This window comes from Ambystoma mexicanum, chromosome 14 (genome assembly GCF_040938575.1).
Source record: "Ambystoma mexicanum isolate Mex_15411 chromosome 14, UKY_AmexF1_1, whole genome shotgun sequence".
Lineage (NCBI taxonomy): Eukaryota > Metazoa > Chordata > Amphibia > Caudata > Ambystomatidae > Ambystoma > Ambystoma mexicanum.
Window position 1 is genome coordinate 129,996,457 of NC_090940.1, and position 12,556 is coordinate 130,009,012.

A 12,556-nucleotide genomic window follows, 5' to 3' on the forward strand; every position below is an offset into this window, starting at 1 on the left:
GCAAACCTTTACACAAGCACACAGTGGTATCGCGTCTCATACGGACTTTACTAATGTGTTTCAATGATGATGAAAGCACCATAAGGCCTCCCTTTACCAAACGCTCCTTTTCAGTTTCCAGGCAGCATCAGGTGAGTGAATCCAGCTCTTGTTGTGAATTGTATGTACGTTTCTTTTAACATCCATTAACTCAGATCGTTCTCGCTCCTTTGTTGTTATAGTGGTATGGGGAGCCCTATTGTGTTCTCTGGAAATACACGCTGAAGTAAGAGGCTGCAGCTGAAGCTGTAATTCGTTGTATTGTACTTATAACACGTTGAAAATAAACATTGTAAGTACGTGACTTTCTAAACATCTAGTTTTGGAATTACACAGGGCAGCCTGTTGTTATTAGTATTGTAGACACAGTAGCTGCTCCGAAGCTCTTTTATGGTTCAGTTCGGGCTCTGGAATGCTCCCAGACGCAGTAACTGCTGTGCAGCTACCTCACAGACCCTGCTCTGGTGTAAGTGACTATATGTGGGGCTGGAAATGGAGAAAAAAAAATGTATTTTGGGGAGCTGTCACCTCTTTGGAGGGGTGGGGCTGTGGGAAGGAGGGGGTGGGGCAAAGGGGGTGTGGCCCCTGCCCAGGTTGTGAAACACAGTATCCCTTCATAGAGCCCAATCCTATCGATTTGCATAAAAGCAAAGAGCATTATGGGAACATCATAATGTCTACAGTTTTAAATGTTAAACGATTCAGTTAGAATGCCTTTTAAGTGTGCTACGGCAAGGCGTTTTTTTTGCCACAGCTGCTGCTCTGTTTTGTTCTGGCCCATTCGGTGTGTGTATGTATATATAACCCGCTTTGGGGCCAAATCCAAGAAGTGATTGCCATGAAGAACATACAGGTCATCAATTTGTCCACGCATATTTTTACTGGTTCGCAGTTGGGCCTTTTGTCTTTGGGTCTTAATTTCTCTCCCACCACCACCTTTGATTATGTGCAAACACATTTGGATTTTGATCCGTTTTTCCACAAATCGTGTTTAAAAAGTTGTTTTTGCCATCAACCGTTTAGCAAATCTATACCCTGCACAGGCAGTACTAATCTACTAATTTCTGATATTGCGTCATTAACTGATCTGGCCATTTTGGATGATGTTTCTTTTGATCCAGTAATTTTTGTGAGTTTGACATTGACTCTGATTGGCCTGTTTTCTCTTAACTTAAAGGTGAATCCAAGTTCAACCCCCCCCATTCCCACCAGGGGTTGCTTAGAGGCATTTCATGATTTATGTATTGTGGATCTGTGCAAATTGCGCCAGTCATCTGTTCTCACCACCAGACGGAATCCTAACACATCTGCAGTTGTGTGCTTTACAGGAATTACAAACTTAAAAGACATTGCCATCAAGCCTTCTGACAAAGGGCCAACATAGTCTTGCAGGATCGTTGTGACAATGTGGCTGAGGCACACCGGCAACTCTGGTATTCAGCTCTGTCCTCTAATCCTTTTTCTGTTCTGCAGTTGGAATTGAGGGCATTGGTCATCAAATGGTGTGAGAATGGCATTTTGGATGAGGATTTACTTGGTTCCCTCTTTCTTCACCATCCCTACCATTTTCTGCCCAAAATCCACAAGTCATTAGTGCATCCACCTGGAAGACCCATTGTTACGTTATCAGGCTCTTTGTTGGAGAATTTGTCACGTTTTATTGACGAAACTTTGATTTCATTTGTTTCAGTCTTACCCTCCTATTTACAGGACAACAAGGATTTTTTACAGCACATCATTGAGGTTTCATGGGAAGAGGGGTTTGATTTTGGCCACTCTTGATGATGTATCCTTGTACACCTCTATAGATCATGAGGTCGGAATTAATGCTTACAAATATTTTCTGGACACACGTTCACTCTTTCATACAGTACTATGATTTTGGAAATGTTAAAAGTTTGTCTTTGTAATAATGGTTAACTTTTTTAAGGATTTCTTTTTCATCAGGTGCGTGGGACTGCTATGGGCAGTACCTTTGCTCCTTCTTTTGCCAACCTCATGATGGGTTTGGTGGCAGGCCACCTATTTATCAGATCATATATCTGAGAAATTTCCGGTACAGATGGCGGCATTGTGGAGGTACTTTGACTATGTTTTCATCATCTCGAAGGGTAGCGAATGTGAATGGGTTGAATTTGTCAAAAGCATCAATACTAATAGAGTGAATCTGATTTTCACCAAAAGTCATAGTTGCAGTGCGATTGTGTATCTGGGTGACTGTTACTTTGGATACCTCTGGGTTGCACACTTCTGTGTACAAAAAACCTACCAGTTCAGGCCTTCCACTACATGCCATCAGCAGTCACCGGCTAGATGAAAAAAACAATATCCCTTATGTGGAATTTGTTTGTTACCGGAGGAACTGTACTGACATCGAGCAATTTGATAAAAGTTGTGCAGCAACCTCCATCAACTTTCTAGCATGAGGTTACTCTTGGGGTGTCATTGAAAGTGCATATGTCAAGGCCAGAGCGCTCCATAGAGAGGCTTTACTCAACATGAACAAATTCCCCAAACCCACCACTAATGATGACCCACGATTGATTGTCACATCAGCACCTATTGGCAAAATAGTCCAGAAGCATTGTCATGTTCTCAAACTGGACAAAGATCTATCGCCTTTACTTTCCTCATGCCCTGTTTTGACCTATAGACAGACATCCTCATTAAAGGATAAGCTAATGTAGAGTTTTTTTGCAGCCCCCTGCCAAGAACCCAACCGACACGGCATGGCTTACTGTGTCTTCTGCCGGTTTTGTGAAATGTCACAAATGCAAGGTCTGTCCTCATGCTATTGTCCAAAAATCTTTTGTACATCCAATCACAGTTTTACCACAGGTGATGAAACAGCTGATTACATGTGATACCACTTTCGTTGTCTACGTCCTTTGTTGCCTGTGCAACAAATGGTACGTGGGCAGCACCACCTTTAAATTAAAGCTGAGGATACTACAGCATTTGAGGGCTATTAAAACATCTGATCCTTCGTACCCCATGGCTAAGCACTTCAAGGGGCATCATGATAGTAATGTCCAGTTGCTCACGTTATTTGGGGGTCGCAAATGTTGTCAAGCATCCTACAGGGGGCAATAGGGTCCCAGAGTTGCGTCAGCTCGAGACTAAATTTATTTTAGATTTCGATACCAAAGTGCTGATTGGGCACAATGTTGATGAGGTATTATATACTTTAATAGGGGTTTAATCATTTTCGTTCGTCTTTCAAGATGTCATTCTTTATATTCTGCTTATTTTGCTGATGATTTATTTTGAGAAAATGTTTTCTTCTGTATGGATCATGCTGCTCTTTTAAGCTGTACAGTACTTTGGGTATCATAATTTGTTCTCATTGTGTTTGTTTCTGTATGTAAGGAAGCGCTGGGTTTTATTGTGTATTATGTCCATCTTTCATAACAGGGTTGGAATGATGTTGATGTTTGGTGGGGAATCATGTCATTTAAGATTTATAGACGGCTGTTACACACACATGCTATCACACTTTGCCTTGGCGGGCAATCATCACAGTGTTTTTTTAAGAATCTAACAGTTATGTTATATTGGGCTGTTATTTACTTGGTGGTTCCAAGGAACTTGCACCTACTTATTTTGGACACCACCTTTGAGGGTTACTATATATACCCTTGGTTGAGCAGTCCAGCAATGTGTGCAGCACTTCCATTTTATGAGATTCGCCCATCCATTATATGTTTTAATCATGTGGTAAGTTCCTCCATTGCATACAGTTCAGAGGGCAGCTTTGATGTATCATAACGTTTTTGCACTAGCACTTTATGATTCATTCATAGGCAGCTACTTGATATCTGTTCAAGCCACTTGCACTTTGATGAATTGTTAGTTGGTCTATATTGACTTTTAGCAACAGCCTTGATTACATGAACGTTATATCATCCTTACATTTGTGTTTGCACTTTACAGAGTATGTCGCTGTTCATCAATGATTTTCTTGCATTAGCACTTTATCATGTTTTAATTGAATGTAGCTACTCGATTTGTACTGCAGGCTTTTGCACTTTATTGATCATGTTTTTAGTTTAACCTTGACCTACGTTTTTGATTTCATGAATGTTGTATTTATCCTGCATTCACATTTGCACGTGCATCTTGCAGAGTAAGCTGCTGTATATTATTTTTTGTGGTTTTTCTGTACTCATCTGCTGCTTGCAGTTTACGAGATTTGCCCATCCATTACATTTTTACTTATGTAGCAAGTTCCTCCTTTGCGTGCGCTGCACGGAATATCATGGCCAATGTGTACTTGCATCTTGTTTTTATATCTCATTTAAACCATAATTGTACATGTTTGCATCACCTTGACATGCACTGTTTGCATTCAATTCCATTACAAGATGTCTGCCTGTTTGACACGTCTTTCTCTCCCATCATTATGCATTACCAACAGAGAGAAAGGATTTGTGTTGTATTTTTACGGTAATAGCCCAAAATATCACCCTCATAATTGCAATGGCAACACTCCCCTTAGACTGATATGTGGGGGAGGTATGTGATTATTATAGTAATATGTGGAGGTCTATGTGGAGTAAAGGGGGTTAAATAAAAAAACAAAAGTCAGCATTTTCGGCCGCCACAATTATGGGGGTCGCAGTGATCATATAGATCCTATTTTTACAGCCCATTATTGTCGTGCTTCCTTCATGGGAACTAGCGCTCTATGAGCGCGAAACGCATCATACAGGATTGTCCATTTATTGTCCTGCCTTTGCTGTATGTGTTACTTATTAGAACTGTGCCATTTGACGTGGAGTCATTGTTTCCTTTTTGGCATCTTTTGATTAGTGTGCGGTCTGCCACTGTCTGGCAGTATTTTCTCCTCTTATATATGAAAATAAATGCGCCGTCTAATGATTGCAGACGTATTCTGTCTCCAGTTCCAGTGCCTACTGTGAAAGTAATGATTCTCCAGGGCTAATGGCTGCAGATCTGGTACTTTCTCTGGGTCTAATGACCCTTCTGTGGATAATAACTGCAGGCACAGTGTCTGTTCTAGGTGTAATGGCTGCAGACACAGAAACACCCCAGTGAATGTCAGCAGGCACTACCTTCTCTAGCGCTACTGGTAAAGGCTCATCGCATCCTTTGGCTGGAGCGAATGAGTGCAGACAAAATACCTGCGCTGGAGATAATTACTTCCGATATAGTATGTACCTGCTCATCGGCTACATCTGACAATACCTGCACTGTGGCAAATAATTACAGACACAGAACGGGATCTGGGATACCGATTCCAGACACAGTACCTGCTGGAACTAATGACGTTTGATGTAGTACCTGCTAATCCGTTACATGTGATAGAATCCCTGAATGATGGCATGCACAGTTCGTACTCTGTGGCTAACGATTCCAGTTCCAGTATCTGTTCCCGAGCTAATGGTATTTAACACAATACCTGCTCATGAGCAAATATGGGGTTTTTGAATGCAGAAACAGTAAAAAACCCATGCACCCTTTCCTTCTCGTGTGTCCTTTAACATTCCTAAATCCCCACAGACACCTCGAACCGTACTCTCTGAAATGAACGTACAGCGTTAAGAAGTGATCAGTAGGGATAACCATTGTGCCGCGATTTTCAAAACGTGTTTGGTGCAACTTATGGGATGCTTATTCACTTCATTTGCATCAAAAAGGTGGTGAACCGTGCACAAAGGACATTTAAATGTGTGCATCATAATTGTGCACATTGAGTTGCTCTTTTCCCACCAAATGCACAACTGCCCAAGGCAGAGGTTGGAAAGGGGGTTCTGAGCACTTTCAAGTAAATCCCGATTTTCAAAAGAGGTGCACTTTTCAAAGCAAAGGGGGAAAAAACATTTCCCTTTGCCTATTTGGAATAGGTGCAGTGGGATATAAAATATATGTGAAGGTCACTTATGATCCTCGCGTGCAATGAGTAAGTGTCTTTCTTTGAGCTTTTGAGGGTAGATATTCCAGAACAACGCCTATTCCCAGGATGGCCATCCCTATGTTGTCTGCCACCTGACTCCCAACACCATTCATTGCAACACAGACCATGTCCCAGTAAGGTTGTCTGACTGGGCTTTCCCACCAGATATGCTTCCACAATCCCAGTTCCCCACATCCCCTCCAGTAGAGCACTGACGCAGTTGGGTAGAATCTATGTAGTTTTTCTGGGGTGAGATGCCATTGGACCATTATCTTAACCCACATCTCCTGAATCTGGATGGTCTGCGTGAGCTTGGGGATAGCTGCCCATAACTGAGTCCAAAGTTCCCACTGCGGTTTCCCACTGCTCCATATAGTGCCATTCCTGGCTCCTTGACCCTTCTGCTATAATCTCATATAACGCTGCTACCAAATGCCTGTCCCTCGTGTCCATTGTTATGAACCGCTCAAAGGGCACGAGATCCCTGGTGGCCGCTGATCTGACCATTGGGTTTGTAAGCCAGTGCCTTAGTTGAGAGTAGCGATACCTCGCCCCCTCATCTAGCCCAATGTCCTGCTTGCACTGTGCAAAGGATTTAATGTCCTGACCCGAGAACATGTCACGTAGTTTGCGGTACCTTGCCCCCTCCCACCCATTGAAGGTACCCCTTTTCATACCCATTGTGAACTTGGGGTTCCTAAACAGCGACGTCAGCGGGGGGGAGGAAGGTGGTCAAGATCACTCTCCGCACCACCTCATCCCATGAGTCCCCCCACTAGGGCCCCTAGCCTGCTACTGTACATGCTTGCAGGTCTGTCCTCCTTGGGTCGCCACAACACCTCGTCCAGCGACTTGCCCACCACGGCTTTGTCCATTCGACACCAGACCTTCCTGCGATCACCCCTTAACCAAACCCGGATCACTCTGGTTTGAGCAACAAGGAAATGGAGGTGTACGTTTGGCGCTCACAGTCCTGCCTTGTTTCTGGGAGACATTAGCATCTGCATAGCTACCCTGGGTCTCTTGCGGTTCCAAATAAATGACCCCACATGTTTTTGAAGGGTCCTGAAGGAACCTCCACTGGCAGACCCGTGAAATAGTACAGGAATTTTAGCAAAATCACAATTTTAAGGGCATTTATCCTCCCCATCCAGGATATTGATAAGGGCACCCATTCCGCCAGCAGCCGGTGCAGCTTTTCCGCTATAGGTGGGTAGTTGGCACAGTAAGGAGTACCCAGAGAACCAGTAATCTGGACCCCCAAATTTCAAATGCCGGTTTCCGCCCATCTATAGGGTACTAAAGTCCGCAATTCCTAAATCTTTTCTGAGGGGGCAGTCAAGTTTAATAACTCTGACTTCTGTGGATTTATTTTAATCCTTACCATCAAGAAGAAGTTCTTGCAAGATCCCTGGGAATGATGTTTCTGGTTCTGTGTTCAAGAGGAGCATGTCATCAGCAAACGATGCAACTCTATGCTCCTCACCCACCAAAGTTAATCCCCCTAATATCCGGGGAGGCCCTAATGCTGGCCAAGAGCGGCTCCAGGTGGATGGCCTATAAGAGCACAGAGAGCGGGCAACCCAGCTTGGTGCCTTGTGAGACTGTGATCCTGTGGGAAAGTTGCCCGTTTATTGCCAAGCGCAAGGAGAGAGTTCAGTAGTTGGCTCTTACCATTGAAAGGAATTTAGAACCGAATCCCATACCCTCCATGGTATGGGAGAAGAATGGCCATTCGACCCGGCCTTCTCGGCATCCAACGCTAGTATAACTGCAGGGGTTCTAGATTTATTTACTTTTTCAATCAGATGACAGACCCGCCCAATTTTATCCGAGGTCTGCCTATGCCTAATAAATCCAGGCTGGTCGAGATTTTTGGTGAGGAGCTTATCCAGGTGTGACGCCAGAACCTTGCTGTAGATCTTTGTGTCTAGATTAATAAGGGCAATCGGCCACTACGAACAGCATAAAAAGTGACATCCTTACACATCTTTGGGAGCAGCACAACCATGGTTTTTTTTCCATTGTTTGGGTGATATATCTCTCGCCCACCACCCCACCCAAAACTAAGCGCAGTATCCGGGTCCCTCTAAAGGTTTTGTAGAAACACGCTGGAAACCCGTCCCGGTCCAGGGCCTTTCCAGGGCCTTTCCTGATAGCAAGGCAGCTATAGCCACCCTTACTACTTTGGGAGTAATGTCTTCCTGAAGTTCTTCATTTTCTTGAGGAGTGATCTTAGGGAGAGGGCCCCGAGGCTGGTATTCCCTTTGGGCTCCCTTCTCAAGGGAATCGGATGTGTACAGGGATGAATAATATTCAGTGCAGACCGAAATTTTCAGGTAGAGCCGTGCTTTCTTGCCCCCCCGCCTTTATTTTAAGGATTGTCCTCATTGCTTTTTCTTTTCTTAATTAACCTCGCTAACGGGCTATCTGCCTTATTGGCTTGACATAATACCTCTGTTGGGGGTAGAGCAATGAACGCTCTGCAGCTCTAGTCTGCAAAACATCTAATTGCCCCCTAATCGGCCGATATTCTCTTTGCAGCGTACTCTGTGTTATTTGCCATTATTTAAGTTTAGCTTCCAATTCCTCCTGTAAGAGACCTAGTTGTTTGTCCCTCTGGCACTTCATCATGATGAGCTCCCCCCTCAATGTAGCCTTAAACGCGCCCCACACCACCTGGTAGCGTACACCCTCTGTTGCATTAAGTGCAAAGTAATCCAATATTTTATTCTTTATGTTCTCACATAGGACTCCATCCTTAAGGATGTGGCTAGGGAACTTCCACTGCCATAGGCCTGGTTCGTTCTGGCCCATATTTAAGGTAATCGTTACCGGTGCATGGTCTCGTCGATCCCTGCAACCTTACCCAACACTGACCTCTTAATCCAGGAGTAATTTATCCTTGAGAAGGATCTATGAACGTGGGAATAAAATGTGTAGCCCCCCCACCCCTTAGTACCCTCCAGCCATCTGCCAATGCCAATTGGGCCATATGTTTGTTCAAGCAGGCAGATGGTGGTTGCGGAACACCCTTGCGCTCCTGTTTTATCTAGGGCCCACGCCAGATTAAAGTCGCCTACCAATATTGTCTGCCTTTTGGCAAAAGTTTCCAATTCGGTCAATGTCGCCCGTATTGGGGGCGTAGATTGCTGCCACTGTAAATGTCCCCCTCTCCCATTGGAAAGAGGCCACCAGATACCTACCCTCTGTGTCCCCCTCTGCAGCTTTGACCTGAAAGCCTGGTATGTCCCGAATAGCGATGAAAACGCAACCCCCCTGTCTTCCCTGGGGCATTGGATTGGAACAGATGGCAGTACCCCTTGATTTTCAGCTTATGCCAGTCTTGCCTCCGAACGTGCGTCTCTTCGAGGGATACAATTCCTGACTCCCTGACCCCCCCCCCCCCTCACCCCTCCCAAGGACTGTTCCACCTTCCTTCTCTTAACCGGGGGATAAAGCCCCCTGATGTTTAGGGATGTCACCCAAAGTTTTTACTCCCCCCCCCCCCCCTTGGAACTGAGCCCTTGTAACTACCCAGAGTAAACCTGTGCGTATCCCCCTAGACCCTTGTAGATAAACCAAGACATCCTGTACCACCCACCCACCTCCCCCCTGGTACCTTTCCCCTAACTACCTCCCCCAGGTGGGCTACAACATTCCTTCCTGTAACCCCCCTTTTCCCTCAGTGTGGTGCTCCTGTGTCGATGGGTATGTGGGCACCTTCCACTCCTGCCCCCTCGTTGTGGGGTGGGGGGGGTTTAACTAGGCCTCTTAGGCCCCAATTATTTTAGCCCCTTGTGGAAAACCTTGTCCACTCCCACATTTTCCTCTTGAGCGGTTCTCTCGCCGGTCTTTGTTTTTGCCTTGGTGATCCTTTTGTCCTTAATGTTCAGTACCCTTGTACCTTCCTTGCAGGTGGTAACCCGATTCTATTTCCCTTCCCATTCGAACAGTAGTCCAAAGGGAAAGGTCTGTTTATAGCTTATGTCCGCTCGTATTGGGGCACGCACCACCGGGCCCATCATCCTACGCTTCACCAGAGTGGTCTGGGCCAGGTCCTGGAATAGCTGAAGTTCCAAGCCATTTTAGCTGATTGATCTGGCCCTCCTGGCAGCCGCTAGCACCTTCTCCTTCTGCCTGTACTCGTGTAAGGCCACCACTACATCTCTGGGTCTGGCCCCTGGCTCTCCCATCTTTGTATGCGGGCCAGCTCTTTCCTGACCAGTCTTCCACCTCCAGCAGGTCCGCAAACACTTGCTGCGCCATCGTGCGTAGATCCTTGTCCACCGCAGCCTCAGCAAGGCCCTTTATTCTGAAGTTAGATCTTCTCAAGTGGTTTTCAAGGTCTTTGCTCTGGGTCTCGAGGTTCTGTGTGACCCTTGCTAGTTGCTCTACCAGCTTGTCGATCTTCATTTTGTCCTCTGCAACCTCTTCTATGCCACTCTGCGCTGTTTCGCCCCGCTCCTCTTGTTTCGTTATGTCCCCCCTTCACCTCTTGCAACGTTTGGGACAGTTCCGCTTGCATCATGCTCAACTGCGATTGAATGGTGTTCGCTATCTTATCCCCAAAATCCTGAAGGCGTTGGTAAAGGACCTCCTGGGTGACTGACCACTTAATCTTTTGCGTTGCCTTGCAGTGCCCCCAAATCCTCTCTTGCCCTGGGCCCCTGATCTCCCCCAGCTGGTAACTCGCTGTGGTAACTCGCTGTCTCTGCACCAGAGTATATGCAGATTGCACTCTGTGGTTTCTTAACCGTCTTGGGGGCAGCTTGCTTGTCCTTCCCCTTGTTTTTGGACATAGTGCGTAGGCAGGTCTGATGGGGGGGGGGGGGGAGCCCTGCCCCCTCCTCTTAGACCCGATATTGTGTTGCAACCTTCGGACCTCTTCTAGCCAATTTTTCAGGGCGTATGAACCTCCTCCCTCAGCTGCTTTGTGGGTCCACCCTTGACTGGGCAGCAGGGGGGGGGGGTTGGAACCCCCATCTGTGCACAGGTGAGCCACTGTTTGACATCCTCCCCAGGTTGCAAAAGACCCTCCTCCTGACCTTGGGGCCAGGATCACTCTGCCCTGAGCCAACCAAACGCCTCGCCCTTCTTCTTCCTTGCCCACCACGGATGCCTTTCTTCAGCCCTCTATTCTGCTTCAGGATTGACCCGGGCCCCACTGGTCCCTGTCTCTTGCGCCTCTTGCTCCCTTGTCTCCTTTGCTGTGCTTCTGAACGGGGGTGTGCTGGCACTATATGCATTTAGGGCGCCAATCAATCCATTTCTTACTGTGGCGTGGCTTTTTTCACTCCGCATCAAGGGTAAAGCAAACATGATGAGCATTATTATGCATCTAGACTCGCCTGCATTGTGCAGCCAGTTTGGACATGTTTTCCCGTTGTGACAAGACACTTTTAAAGGCAAAGCCAACAGGAGTGTGTGGCAGAGCATTGTTGGACATCGGTGCACCAGATAGGATTTGGAAGTGGGAGTATTCTACTCCCTATTTTTTAAAGTTGCGAGTAAAATGATTTTTTAGAGAGTAAAAATGTAAGTCCAATTCTCAATGAGAGTAATTCATAAGTGAGTAAAAATATGATTTTAACAGAAAAATTGAAATGTTTTTGTAATATTTATTTGCACCTAGTTATTCATGCACATTAAAAGATACATGTTTACTTCTTCCAATCACCAAACAAAAACATACATTTCTCTGGTGGGAGAATTGCACAACCTCCTATGATTAATTCTTATCAATTTAAGCGTGAAAACGCTGCATGAGCCCTATTTAAAGAGCGTGTACTTTGGACATAAGACAGCGTGTCAGAACTAATTTTTTAAGATTTATTTATTCATTTTAAATTGTAAAAAACTTTTTCAAAAGAACATATCAAATACATTAATATCACATGTATAAAAAATTCATCAATTGTCAAGAACACATTTAATCACATCAACAGAAAAAAAGCTCACATCATCACATACCATTGCTTACATACTCTTTCATACCCATACATACATACATAAGACCACTCATACGGGTGCAAAAAAACCACAGTCCTAATATTTTAGATCTGTGTCTCAGAACTTCCCACCCATATGGGTTTGCTATTTTAATACTTAGAAATAAAATTGGTAAACGGGTACACTTCTATCAGAGGGATAGAAATAATGGGTAGGTATTCCAAAATAGTTGTTCGTGGAGCCATATTAATCCCCATACATCAAACTGTGAAAAAGAAAACCCAAGTTAGAGCCAACTCTGGGAGGAGTAGGCTCTATGGTATTGTCGACTCGAGTTTCGGGCTACCAGAACGGTCTATGCAACTTCCGTCTGGTGCACCTCATCAGGACATATGCATTTGTAAACATACATAAAAATTAAAAACAGAATTTAAGTTGATGTGAATATGACAAAATTCATCCGACTAAAAAGAGCTGGTTTCTTTGGCTTCACAGGTGTTCCATAATGGTGATCCAATTATATTTCTTTTCGAATAACCACCTTCCAAAGAAAGGAGAGGCTTCAAAGGTGGTGTTCTCGTGGGTGGTTCGAGGGATAAATTTCCTTCTTGTTTGTACTGTTGTTGTGTCTTCGGCCGCAGAGGTATT

General features: G+C 45.1%; 1 protein-coding gene across 4 annotated transcripts in view; it reads left to right on the plus strand.

Moving 5' to 3' along the window:
* Positions 1 to 9: 9 nt before the first annotated feature.
* Positions 10 to 12,556, plus strand: part of PALS1 (protein associated with LIN7 1, MAGUK p55 family member) — a 908,688-nt gene continuing 896,141 nt past the window's right edge. For 3 of the 4 annotated variants that reach the window (XM_069638717.1, XM_069638715.1, XM_069638719.1), the window contains exon 1: positions 10 to 131. The gene's annotated coding sequence lies outside the window, so the exon portion shown is untranslated. Of the gene's footprint in view, positions 132 to 311; positions 332 to 12,556 lie in introns of those variants that run through there. The other variant, XM_069638716.1, reaches the window with a different exon arrangement.